Below are 13109 nucleotides of genomic sequence, written 5' to 3'. Positions count from 1 at the left end.
ATGCATAGTTCACACACCCTAGTCTCTGTAAGTCGCCTTGGATAAAGGCATCTGATAAATAAACAAATAATAATAATATAATCACACAGAAAGTTGATGTCAAATATATAAAACAACATCTCTTTTAATACACATATATATAGTGAGCGGTCAGAAAGCACACCGAGCAGATTTTAATAACTTCGCGATCTGCTCCACGAGATGCAATAATTAATAATGATTTGCTTGTCTGTGTTTCTGAGGTGATGGTAGATGAAATGGCCCCCGTGTGAAGTTACTGCCCCCTGCTGGACCTCGCTGAGTCCGGCGCTCTGTTTGGACTGAACCTCATATCTGGCTGTGTTTAATACCGGCAATACCGACGTTAATAATGAGAATTATGAATAATATTAATACTACAAGCTTAATAATAATACATTCATAACTATAAAACAGCTCTACATTTAAAAAGAAAAATGAAATTAAATGATACAAATTCGAAAACAACCATTTTTACCATCTTATTTAGCCAATTTAATACATAACTTCATAAGTCGAAACCAGTTCATCGTTCTTGACAAACGTATTTGTCAATCCTGCCTGTCAGCTCCACTTGTTTCCTGCAGGTGGCGATCTCCGTCCGCTCCCTCTGATCCCTGATGAGAAATGCTCAGGAGCGGCTCAGCGGGAGCGGCACGGAGCAAGGCGTTAAACTGATTCTTTTACTGAGCCGCTCACTTACTTAACAAACCCACACAAGATGGGCAGCAGTGTGGAGTAGTGGTCAGGGCTCTGGACTCTTGACCAGAGGGTTGTGGGTTCAATCCCAGGTGGGGGACACTGCTGCTGTACCCTTGAGCAAGGTACTTTACCTAGATTGCTCCAGTAAAAACCCAACTGTATAAATGGGGAATTGTATGTAAAAATGATGTGATATCTGTATAATGTGAAATAATGTACAATGTGATATCTTGTAACAATTGTAAGTCGCCCTGGATAAGGGCGTATGCTAAGAAATAAATAATAATAATAATAATAATAATAAGATGTAGAGATTTTGTCGGGTCTCAGTCCCTCCCTGGTCGTACTGTTCTCTGAACGAGGTGTCGGACCAGGTGTACAGCCCCCCAATCTCTTTGTTATTCACTATTCTTTTTTTTCAAACAAGAGCTTTTGTCCTCGGCTCTGTAGATAAATCACAAATCGATGTAATATCAATATTGATTTACTTACAAAAAGACGTTCATTCTTCCGCCAGGTAAATGGTGTTACGAGTTTGATCCGTAAAAACAAACGGCCACTGCCGACAACAGCGAACTGTGTTCAGTCTGACGGCACTTCGTCAAATATCACTTTCATATTGACTGACTGTGTGGTTTTTTTCTTTTTTACTGTAAATCACGTGACAAAGTATTTACACTGAGAGACGACTCCCAATCTTGTGTCGGCTGGTTTGTATTCCAACTGAGTTCTAATCAACAGCCTTAATTAAAACTAATAACGCGCTTAATTTAACCTTTTTAATTGCCCTAAAAATATATTTCAAGTTGCTTATAAAACTGTGTAGTTAACTCGAAATCTCCAACTGATTCTTATCCAGGGCGACTTACAATTGTTACAAGATATCACATTATTTTTACATACAATTCCCCATTTATACAGTTGGGTTTTTACTGGAGCAATCTAGGTAAAGTACCTTGCTCAAGGGTACAGCAGCAGTGTCCCCCACCTGGGATTGAACCCACGACCCTCCGCTCAAGAGTCCAGAGCCCTGACCACTACTCCACACTGCTGCCCTTGGTTTTTTCAATCCTTTTACTCAACATAACCCAGCAGTAATAATCGCAGCTACAGATACAGAAACACAAAACTTAAAAAACGTGTCCTGCTTGCACGCCCGTTCGTTTTATAGCAGTTTATAAAGAAGCATAGACTTAACAGCGCTCGCAAAATAACTCCATTTTAACTCTAAGAAAAATAAAAAACTGAAATATCTTGCTTGCATAAGTATTCAACCCCTGTGCTGTGGAAGCTCCCAGTTTACACCGATGAAAGAAATTGCGCTAACGAGGACACAATTACCTTACATCTCTCGCTGACCTGGGGATCTCTGGCACTGCTCTGGCCTGGTTCTCCTCCTACCTCTCCAACCGCACTTACCAGGTAACCTGGCGTGGAGCAACCCACACCTCACCCTCTCTTAACTGGAGTCCCCCAAGGGTCAGTCTTGGGTCCTCTCCTGTTCTCTCTCTACACCCGCTCCCTGGGCCCCCTCATCGCATCCTATGGTTTCTCATACCATTTCTATGCTGATGATGCTCAGATTTTCCTCTCCTTCCCCACCTCTGACTCCACCATCTCCTCCCATATCTCTACCTGTCTGTCTGCTATTTCCTCCTGGATGCACTCACATCACCTCAAACTCAACCTCTCTAAATCTGACCTCCTTTTCTTTCCCTCCTCCTCTGATCTCTCTATCTCTGTTCCTCTGGAATCTACCACACTCTCTCCCTCTTCCTCCGCTAAGAACCTTGGAGTCACCCTGGACCCCTGCCTCTCTTATTCCCAGCACATCTCCACTCTGGCATGCACTTGCCGATTCTTCCTGAGCAACATCCGAAGAATCCGACCCTTCCTCACCAACTACGCCACCCAGCTCCTGGTCCAGGCCCTGGTACTCTCCCGCCTAGACTACTGCAACTCCCTCCTGGCTGGCCTCCCTGCGTCCGCCACCCGTCCGCTCCAGCTCAGCCCTTATATACAAACAAAAGAAAATAAGCTCCATGATACCAAGTGTGCCAAATATATATATATATATATATATATATATATATATATATATATAATGGTATTGCGGGTCTTAGGGACACTGTTGCTGCGGTAAACAGAATGTAGGGGTGTAGTATTATCATGTATTTATTTTTCTGATGCTTTTTGCTAGAATATTTACAATTTAGGTTTAAGTTGTTAAATATGGTGTATTATAGAGTTGCTGACAGAGTTTTGTATAAACTCAGTTTTGAGAGGTATGTTTTCTCGGCTGTTTCAAAACTGATCTGGACTGAATTTGGCACGCTTTTCTTTTGTTTATATATAAGGATGTTTCCTAGTATTAATAATGGAGACACTCAGTAAAATGATGCAATGCAAGTGAAGTGCAGAAATAATAGTTATATATATATATTCTTAAATCATTCTTGTTGTTTTTGTTGTTCATACTATAGTTCATGTTAAATTACAGTTGCAAGATGTTTAAGTAGCATGTTAATATATCCCCCCGCACCACCACCACCACCACCACCACACACACTTTGGTCGTGCCCCCCCCCCCCCACTCCCCCCACTCCCCCCACACACTTCTACAAAGGTTCCAGCGCCCTTGCACTCGAATATAGATAAGCAAGATGAACTGACCTCAGCAACTGTGACTCAGACGGATGACCTTTGCTTGCACATATGCACAAACCACAAAAAAACTGTCTCTTGAATCCTGACATGAGACTCTGCACGTCCGCGCTTCACACCCCTGCATATAGATAAGCAACAGGAACGCTATTATTTTTATGGCTTCTGTTTTAAATCTTTAATATATAATATTGACAATGTCGACCCAGGGGACTTTTCCGACCTGAATAAAGAAACAAGGACCAGGGGTCACAAATGGAGATTAGATAAAGGGGCATTCAGAACAGAAAATAGGAGGCACTTTTTTACACAGAGAATTGTGAGGGTCTGGAACCAACTCCCCAGTAATGTTGTTGAAGCTGACACCCTGGGATCCTTCAAGAAGCTGCTTGATGAGATTCTGGGATCAATAAGCTACTAACAACCAAACGGAGCACCTTTACTGGATGCGCCACTCGGGAGCTGTTCTTAATGTATACGTCATTTATTTTGTAAAGGTTCATTTCAAACTTACTATATTAATGTTTAATCAGTAATATGTTTGCTAAACTATTAATGTGTAACAGAGTGGAGTATGCTTGTGTGACAAGTTGCAGAAAAAAAAACACCTCCATATATGGCAAAGCTTTACTTAAACGTTCTGGATGTTTCTAACTGTCATGACTGATTAAGGTAGAAAACGGAAACCAGAATAGAGGGCTAAACTGCACGAATACGTGCAGGAATTAACATACACTGACAGGATGCTGTGTGGTCCAGTGGTTAAAGAAAAGGGCTTGTAACCAGAAAGTCCCCGGTTCAAATCCCACCTCAGCCACTGACTCATTGTGTGACCCTGAGCAAGTCACTTCACCTCCTTGTGCTCCGTCTTTCGGGTGAGACGTAGTTGTAAGTGACTCTGCAGCTGATGCATAGTTCACACACCCTAGTCTCTGTAAGTCGCCTTGGATAAAGGCGTCTGCTAAATAAACTAATAATAATAATAATATAATCACACAGAAAGTTGATGTCAAATATATAAAACAACATCTCTTTTAATACACATATATAGTGAGCGGTCAGAAAGCACACCGAGCAGATTTTAATAACTTCACGATCTGCTCCACGAGATGCAATAATTAATAATGATTTGCTTGTTTGTTTCTGAGGTGATGGTTGATGAAATGGACCCCGTGTGAAGTTACTGCCCCCTGCTGGACCTCGCTGAGTCCGGCGCTCTGTTTGGACTGAACCTCATATCTGGCTGTGTTTAATACCGGCAATACCGACGTTAATAATGAATAATATTACTACTACAAGCCTAATAATAATAAATTAATAACTATAAAACAGCTCTATGTTTTTTTAAAAAAATGATACAAATTCGAAAACAACCATTTTTTACCATCTTATTTCGCCAATTTAACATATAACTTCATAAGTCGAAACCAGTTCATCGTTCTTGACAGACGTATTTGTCAATCCTGCCTGTCATCTCCACTTGTTTCCTGCAGGTGGCGATCTCCGTCCGCTCCCTCTGATCCCTGATGAGAAATGCTCAGGAGCGGCTCAGCGGGAACGGCACGGAGCAAGGCGTTAAGCTGATTCTTTTACTGAGCCGCTCACTTACTTAACAAACCCACACAAGATGTAGAGATTTTGTCGGGTCTCAGTCCCTCCCTGGTCATACTGTTCTCTGAGTGACGTAATCTGAAAATACATAAGCCCCTATATAGCTTCTTGCAAACGAGCCGGCTCGTTGTTTTTACACAGCGGTGTCGGCGCTACGCTTCAGCGCGCCCTGCGTGATGCGCCTGCCTGCGGGAAGTGAAGTTAGCTACAATACAAACATGTAAAGCCCTGAATTAAACGAAAATACGTGACTAGCAAAATAGAAACGCTAAAAATAAATAAAACTGAAACCCAAAGCAGCTTTGTGACTTGTTACGTTTCTGTTACTAAAAATAAATAACACATTTAAACGTCATTATGTGCCTCAGGAACTCTGATAAGCAGTTTTTCCTGATTTCCCGGCTCTGCGATGTAAATACCTGTCTGTATTTAGACTCGCTCTCTCTCTCTGTTTCCTGGAATTGAAAAGGGAGGGTTTAGGTCAGGGGTGCCCAATCCTGGTCGTTATTGTTCCAACTGTACACTAAATTGTTTAATTGGACCAATTAAGCTCCTAATAAGTGCTTGATTGGTACAATTAAGTAATTTAGGGGACAGTTGGAACAAAAGCCAGGAGGACACCGGTCCTGTTTAATATATAACACGTACTTTAGTAAGTTTCTTTTGATCCCCTCCCCTGATGGGCGTCACTAACACGTCGCATCCTAAAATACATCGTTGGAGTTTCTTCATTCCTCAATAGCCTGTCAGGCTAAAATGAAGCGGTGTGTGTCGATCTGATCCCCGGTCCTCCGTCTCTGATAATTCAAGATGCCGACGCATATTTCGGACTTTGTAAAGAAACGCAGAAGGAGGAACAGCGCGGACGACAAGGCGATCAACTTTCTGCAGGAGAGTTTGCAGCTTTTAAACGATCAACAGAAACGGTGAGATTACCATTCTTGTCTTTGAGGGGAAAAGGCTTTGAACCCAAAGCCGAGCGTTTGTAATATAAGAACATAAAGTTTTACAAACGAGAGGAGGCCATTCAGCCCATCTTGCTCGTTTGGTTGTTAGTAGCTTATTGATCCCAGAATCTCATCAAGCAGCTTCCTGAAGGATCTCAGGGTATCAGCTTCAACAACGTATAGGGAAGCATTGTAAAGCACAGAGGGGTCTGGTAAAGCACAGGGAAGCATTGTAAAGCACAGAGAGGTGTGGTAAAGCATAGGGAAGCATTGTAAAGCACAGAGAGGTCTGGTAAAGCATAGGGAAGCATTGTAAAGCACAGAGAGGTCTGGTAAAGCATAGGGAAGCATTGTAAAGCACAGAGAGGTCTGGTAAAGCATAGGGAAGCATTGTAAAGCACAGAGAGGTCTGGTAAAGCATAGGGAAGCATTGTAAAGCACAGAGAGGTCTGGTAAAGCATAGGGAAGCATTGTAAAGCACAGAGAGGTCTGGTAAAGCATAGGGAAGCATTGTAAAGCACAGAGAGGTCTGGTAAAGCATAGGGAAGCATTGTAAAGCACAGAGGTCTGGTAAAGCATAGGGAAGCATTGTAAAGCACAGAGAGGTCTGGTAAAGCATAGGGAAGCATTGTAAAGCACAGAGAGGTCTGGTAAAGCTAGGGAAGCATTGTAAAGCACAGAGAGGTCTGGTAAAGCATAGGGAAGCATTGTAAAGCACAGAGAGGTCTGGTAAAGCATAGGGAAGCATTGTAAAGCACAGAGAGGTCTGGTAAAGCATAGGGAAGCATTGTAAAGCACAGAGAGGTCTGTTAAAGCATAGGGAAGCATTGTAAAGCACAGAGAGGTCTGTTAAAGCATAGGGAAGCATTGTAAAGCACAGAAAGGTCTGGTAAAGCATAGGGAAGCATTGTAAAGCACAGAGAGGTCTGGTAAAGCATAGGGAAGCATTGTAAAGCACAGAGAGGTCTGGTAAAGCATAGGGAAGCATTGTAAAGCACAGAGAGGTCTGGTAAAGCATAGGGAAGCATTGTAAAGCACAGAGAGGTCTGGTAAAGCATAGGGAAGCATTGTAAAGCACAGAGAGGTCTGGTAAAGCATAGGGAAGCATTGTAAAGCACAGAGAGGTCTGGTAAAGCATAGGGAAGCATTGTAAAGCACAGAGAGGTCTGGTAAAGCATAGGGAAGCATTGTAAAGCACAGAGAGGTCTGGTAAAGCTAGGGAAGCATTGTAAAGCACAGAGAGGTCTGGTAAAGCATAGGGAAGCATTGTAAAGCACAGAGAGGTCTGGTAAAGCATAGGGAAGCATTGTAAAGCACAGAGAGGTCTGGTAAAGCATAGGGAAGCATTGTAAAGCACAGAGAGGTCTGTTAAAGCATAGGGAAGCATTGTAAAGCACAGAGAGGTCTGTTAAAGCATAGGGAAGCATTGTAAAGCACAGAAAGGTCTGGTAAAGCATAGGGAAGCATTGTAAAGCACAGAGAGGTCTGGTAAAGCATAGGGAAGCATTGTAAAGCACAGAGAGGTCTGGTAAAGCATAGGGAAGCATTGTAAAGCACAGAGAGGTCTGGTAAAGCATAGGGAAGCATTGTAAAGCACAGAGAGGTCTGGTAAAGCATAGGGAAGCATTGTAAAGCACAGAGAGGTCTGGTAAAGCATAGGGAAGCATTGTAAAGCACAGAGAGGTCTGGTAAAGCATAGGGAAGCATTGTAAAGCACAGAGAGGTCTGGTAAAGCATAGGGAAGCATTGTAAAGCACAGAGAGGTCTGGTAAAGCATAGGGAAGCATTGTAAAGCACAGAGAGGTCTGGTAAAGCATAGGGAAGCATTGTAAAGCACAGTATATTACAGTTAACTAATCCTTATAAAAGTGTCCCATAATAACAGAGCAGCACAGTGTAATAAAGCATCAGGAAGGATGGTAAATTTATTATTTATTTATTTATTTATTTATTTCAGCCCCTCCAGTTTTGAGGATGCTAACCTCTCAGCTCACACAGATTACAGAGACTTCAGTCACAAACAGATGTTTTTCCAGCCCTGGAAATGTGGATTATGCTGTATCACGACCCCCCAGCTTGGTCAATGTGAATTGCAACCCTGCAACTCTCTACAGAATTCACCAAAACTTTCCCAGGACCGTCTGCTATCTGAAAACACTTCCTGTAGTGTTTTGGGGATGGGAATGAATCTCTGAACAATACTGATGTAGGGTTTGCCAATACTCTGGTAGTATTTCCAGGCTTTGCCTTTGTGGATACAGCGTTAATTCAACAGAACTGAAACGTGTTCACTCAGTATGAAATTTATGCCGTCCTTTACTTTCCCTGGTTTGCACACTTACTGCTTCTGTCAATGAGAATCTAACAGAGTCATTAAATGCAAAAACGCAAAACTCGTTGATGTTTTTACAAGCGATCTGTTTTTGTGGCCTTTTTGTCTTTCTGTTGCAGTGTTTACGTAGGGTTTGGTTTGTCAGGGATGGGGTTAAATCTGTCTCTTAGGTGAATGAGTGCTAATTGGGGAATGGGCACACCTGTATAAAAAGGAGGAGAAATCCTTTGTTTGCGTGGAGTAGGTGAGTTTGTAAATGGGGTAAGGGGTAAGGGGTGAGGGAGTGAGTGTGTGTGTGTCATTTCTATCTCTGGAGTAAGGGGAGAGTTTGCGTAGCAGCTATAGGAATATAGAATGGTAATGCACACCTCTTGCACTAGAAGACTGGCTCCACCTCCGCTACGCTCCCCTGCCTCCCGAGCCCGCTCCTTCTCCACCCTTGCTCCGCAGTGGTGGAACGACCTTCCTACAGATGTCAGGACTGCCCAGTTCCTGACCACATTCCGGCGCCTCCTTAAGACTCACCTCTTCAAACAGCACCTGTAGAACTCCTCTGTTGTATCCTGGGACACTATCACCCTTCATTTAAATATGCTTTATTTTGCTCTTATCTGCCCCCTATTTTACTGCATTTAATCCTGTACTTCAGAATACTGTAATCTGCCAAGTGTTTAAACTGTAGTATTTTGTACTTAATCATATCCTGATGTAACTATCACTATTTAATCATATCCTGATGTAACTTTCACTATTATCTGCTGTATTATTGAATTGTGGTTTGTCACACTTGAGAATTATTGTATTTCTTGTTTTTATTGTATGATTTATATTGTAACACTTGAATGTATTTGTATTTGCTTGCGATTGTAAGTCGCCCTGGATAAGGGCGTCTGCTAAGAAATAAATAATAATAATAATAATAATGGTGCTGTGTAATGCCAAGTCTTTATATTATTATTATTATTATTATTATTATTTATTTCTTAGCAGACGCCCTTATCCAGGGCGACTTACAATTGTTACAAGATATCACATTATTTTTACATACAATTCCCCATTTATACAGTTGGGTTTTTACTGGAGCAATCTAGGTAAAGTACCTTCTTCAAGGCTACAGCAGCAGTGTCCCCCACCTGGGATTGAACCCACGACCCTCCGGTCAAGAGTCCAGAGCCCTCACCAGTACTCCAAACTAATGTGTTCTATATAGTGTAGTCTATTGAATAGATGCTTCTAATGGGATCCAATGGGAATGTGACTTGTAACAGATTCTTGAACTCCTTGAATGTTTTTTCAGCAGAATTTCACATTTGCATTGGAGACTGTGAGTCATTGTATCCATTTATCAATTTCAGTATTGCGTGTTCTGTATTTAACTATGGAAAGATTAGAATATGGAAATATGCAAAAGTTAGTAAGATATAAGATATTCACTCTGTCAACCGAAAGATAATTTGAATGGAAACAATGGCTCACATTCTGTTGAGTTTCAATAGCCATAGTTTTATATATTATACAGCAACACCAAACACGATTCAGACAGTCCCCCTAAGTTTCAATAGCCATAGTTTTATATATTATACAGCAACACCAAACACGATTCAGACAGCCCCCCTGAGTTTCAATAGCCATAGTTTTATATATTATACAGCAACACCAAACACGATTCAGACAGCCCCCCTGAGTTTCAATAGCCATAGTTTTATATATTATACAGCAACACCAAACACGATTCAGACAGCCCCCCTGAGTTTCAATAGCCATAGTTTTATATATTATACAGCAACACCAAACACGATTCAGACAGCCCCCCTGAGTTTCAATAGCCATAGTTTTATATATTATACAGCAACACCAAACACGATTCAGACAGTCCCCCTGAGTTTCAATAGCCATAGTTTTATATATTATACAGCAACACCAAACACCTCTCTGTGCTTTACAATGCTTCCCTATGCTTTACCAGACCTCTCGGTGCTTTACAATGCTTCCCTATGCTTTACCACACCTCTCTGTGCTTTACAATGCTTCCCTATGCTTTACCAGACACCTCTGTGCTTTACAATGCTTCCCTATGCTTTACCAGACCTCTCTGTGCTTTACAATGCTTCCCTATGCTTTACCAGACCTCTCTGTGCTTTACAATGCTTCCCTATGCTTTACCAGACCTCTCTGTGCTTTACAATGCTTCCCTATGCTTTACCAGACCTCTCTGTGCTTTACAATGCTTCCCTATGCTTCATTACACTTTGATGTGCTTTTACTGTGGGAGACTTTTGCAAAGGTTATTGCACTACAATTGCAAATAAATTATTTTTCAGGATGTTTGATTTAAAAAAACAGAAGTATGCATGAACACAGATACATAAAAAGGATCTTGTTTTTTTTGTATTATTGTATTCAATGCAGTATAACTTGATATATGAGCTTATGAACAGTTGTTACACAATATAAATCAAGAAGTGAGAAATTCCTACACAGTTTCCCTGTACTGTACTTCTCTGTAGATACCAGAAGACCTGGGGCCAGTTATAATTCAAATTCCAATAACAGCAGCACTGTTTGTAATAGGAGACCACAGCCTAAAGAACTACAGCATGCTGGGCATGCTGGGAGCTGTAGTCCTATAGCCAGGGCTGGAGCGATTCACTGTGTCTCGATGAATCGCGATGCTTTCTTTACATGATGTGTCGTAATAGAGGTCTGTATCGCTTGTGATAGGAGACCGCAGCATAAAGAACTACAGCTCCCAGCATGCCTCGCCACGGCCGCGGGTGCAGAGAACTCACTTCGTACAGCACGGATATACTCAGCTAACATTGCTTCCTTGGCCACGGCTGGTCTAGATTTCCCCAGCGCGATGAGAACGAGCACACTGATGATTTGAATCTGGATGCGTCTCTTGCTTTGGGGGGCTGTCTGTTTATTCTTTATATTATATATTTGGTATTGAATATCCAAAGCAGACGAGGAAGACAATGAGCTTTTTGGAGGCATTTGTCTTCAAACGTAATACTTTAAAGACAGTGCCAATTTGTCTTAAAAGTCTATATAATGCTGTTTCGGCCTGTGTTTAGAAAATAAACACATAAAGTGATCATTAAGGTTCTGTTCTGAAAGTGCTGCAGAAATGTTTAGTGTTTTAAGTTTGTTTATCCTGGAGTTTACTGGGGAAAATGTTAAGGAAGTCTCTAACCCTTTCATTTTAATTAATTTACTTATTTTCAATTTAATTATGTACATATTTTATGATTGTATTTAATAAATGGAGCTGCTTTTCTCCAATTAGAGAAAACAATGTTTTAATTCACCTTACACAGAAGTAGTCAGTAATCTGTGTGTTCTATTTATTACTGCTTTAACTAATAATGAAGATATTTCTATAGCTTGCTTACAGAGGAGAATTGTAAAAGGGAATGGTCTATCTACATAGTTAAATGTTACAGCAACAAAAATACACTACATTAATCTTTAATTTCACACAATGATTTTGTAGTAGGAGCAATATAATAAAAATCAAGATGGGAGGGTATGCATGGGTAAGGAAATGGTTTGAAAGAATCTTTTCGGAGGGGGGGGGGGGGGGGGGAACCTAAAAAGGTTCTTTAAAGAACCATTTTAAAAGGTTTTATTGAAGAACCAAAAAAGGTTCCCCTATGACATCGGTGCAAAGAACCTTTAATGGTTCTAGATAGAACCTTTTTTTCCAAGTGTGTAAAATAAGAACATAAGACAGTTTACAAACACGAGAGGAGGCCATTCGGCCAACAGTTAACTTGAGCTTCCCCTCTTTCACGTCCCCCCAAAGGTCAGTCGACAACAAGAAATAACACAAGTATTAATCATGCATGACAGAAAAAACAGAGCAGTCGGGAATTTCACACCCAGACTCACTACGTCATGTTATGTTCCCCATACAGTCAGCAACCTCAGGCGGTTATCTTGCAAAACGAAACGGTTATAATTCAACCTCGAAAAGAGAACTAGGATGGCGATTTGCAAACTCCTTTCCACAGCATTTCAGTTTAAATCTGCTTCTCAGAACAGAAAATAGGAAGCACTTTTTTTACACAGAGAATTGTGAGGGTCTGGAACCAACTCCCCAGTAATGTTGTTGAAGCTGACACCCTGGGATCCTTCAAGAAGCTGCTTGATGAGATTCTGGGATCAATAAGCTACTAACAACCAAACGAGCAAGATGGGCTGAATGGAGCCTCCTCTCGTTTGTAAACTTTCTTATGTTCTTATGTTCTTATGCCTGTGGCTCATATTGGGGGATTCAATAGTCCTGAGTTGATTCATTCCTTACATTATTAACACGTTTTACTATTATTTATTTCTTAGCAGATGCCCTTATCCAGGGCGACTTACAATTGTTACAAGATATCACATTATTTTTACATACAATTCCCCATTTATACAGTTGGGTTTTTACTGGAGCAATCTAGGTAAAGTACCTTGCTCAAGGGTAGAGCAGCAGTGAACCCCACCTGGGATTGAACCCACGACCCTCCGCTCAAGAGTCCAGAGCCCTGACCACTACTCCACACTGCTGCCCTTGGTTTTTTCAATCCTTTTACTCAACATAACCCAGCAGTAATAATCGCAGCTACAGATACAGAAACACAAAACTTAAAAAAACGTGTCCGACTTGCACGCCCGTTCGTTTAATAGCAGTTTATAAAGAAGCATAGACTTGCAAAATAACTCCGTGGATCTCCCCTACACGGCTCTGCAGTGTGCAGTTTGGAAAGACACACACATAGTTCTAGATAAACATGGATTATCAGAGTATCTTGTCCTCCGCTGGGCTCAAGGACGAGCCGCGCTTTTCA

The 13109-nt window shown here is 41.4% G+C and overlaps 1 long non-coding RNA gene across 1 annotated transcript in view; it reads right to left on the bottom strand.

The window, feature by feature from the left end:
• LOC131730052 (uncharacterized) overlaps positions 1 to 1325 on the bottom strand; it is a 3007-nt gene extending 1682 nt beyond the window's left edge. Inside the window, exon 1 of the long non-coding RNA XR_009323887.1 lies at positions 1213 to 1325. This is a non-coding gene — a long non-coding RNA (uncharacterized LOC131730052). The remainder of the gene's footprint in view (positions 1 to 1212) is intronic.
• Between the last annotated feature and the right edge of the window lie 11784 nt (positions 1326 to 13109).

Source organism: Acipenser ruthenus, unplaced genomic scaffold (assembly GCF_902713425.1).
Source record: "Acipenser ruthenus unplaced genomic scaffold, fAciRut3.2 maternal haplotype, whole genome shotgun sequence".
In the NCBI taxonomy this organism is placed as follows: domain Eukaryota; kingdom Metazoa; phylum Chordata; class Actinopteri; order Acipenseriformes; family Acipenseridae; genus Acipenser; species Acipenser ruthenus.
This window is presented reverse-complemented; position numbering and strand designations above follow the sequence as displayed.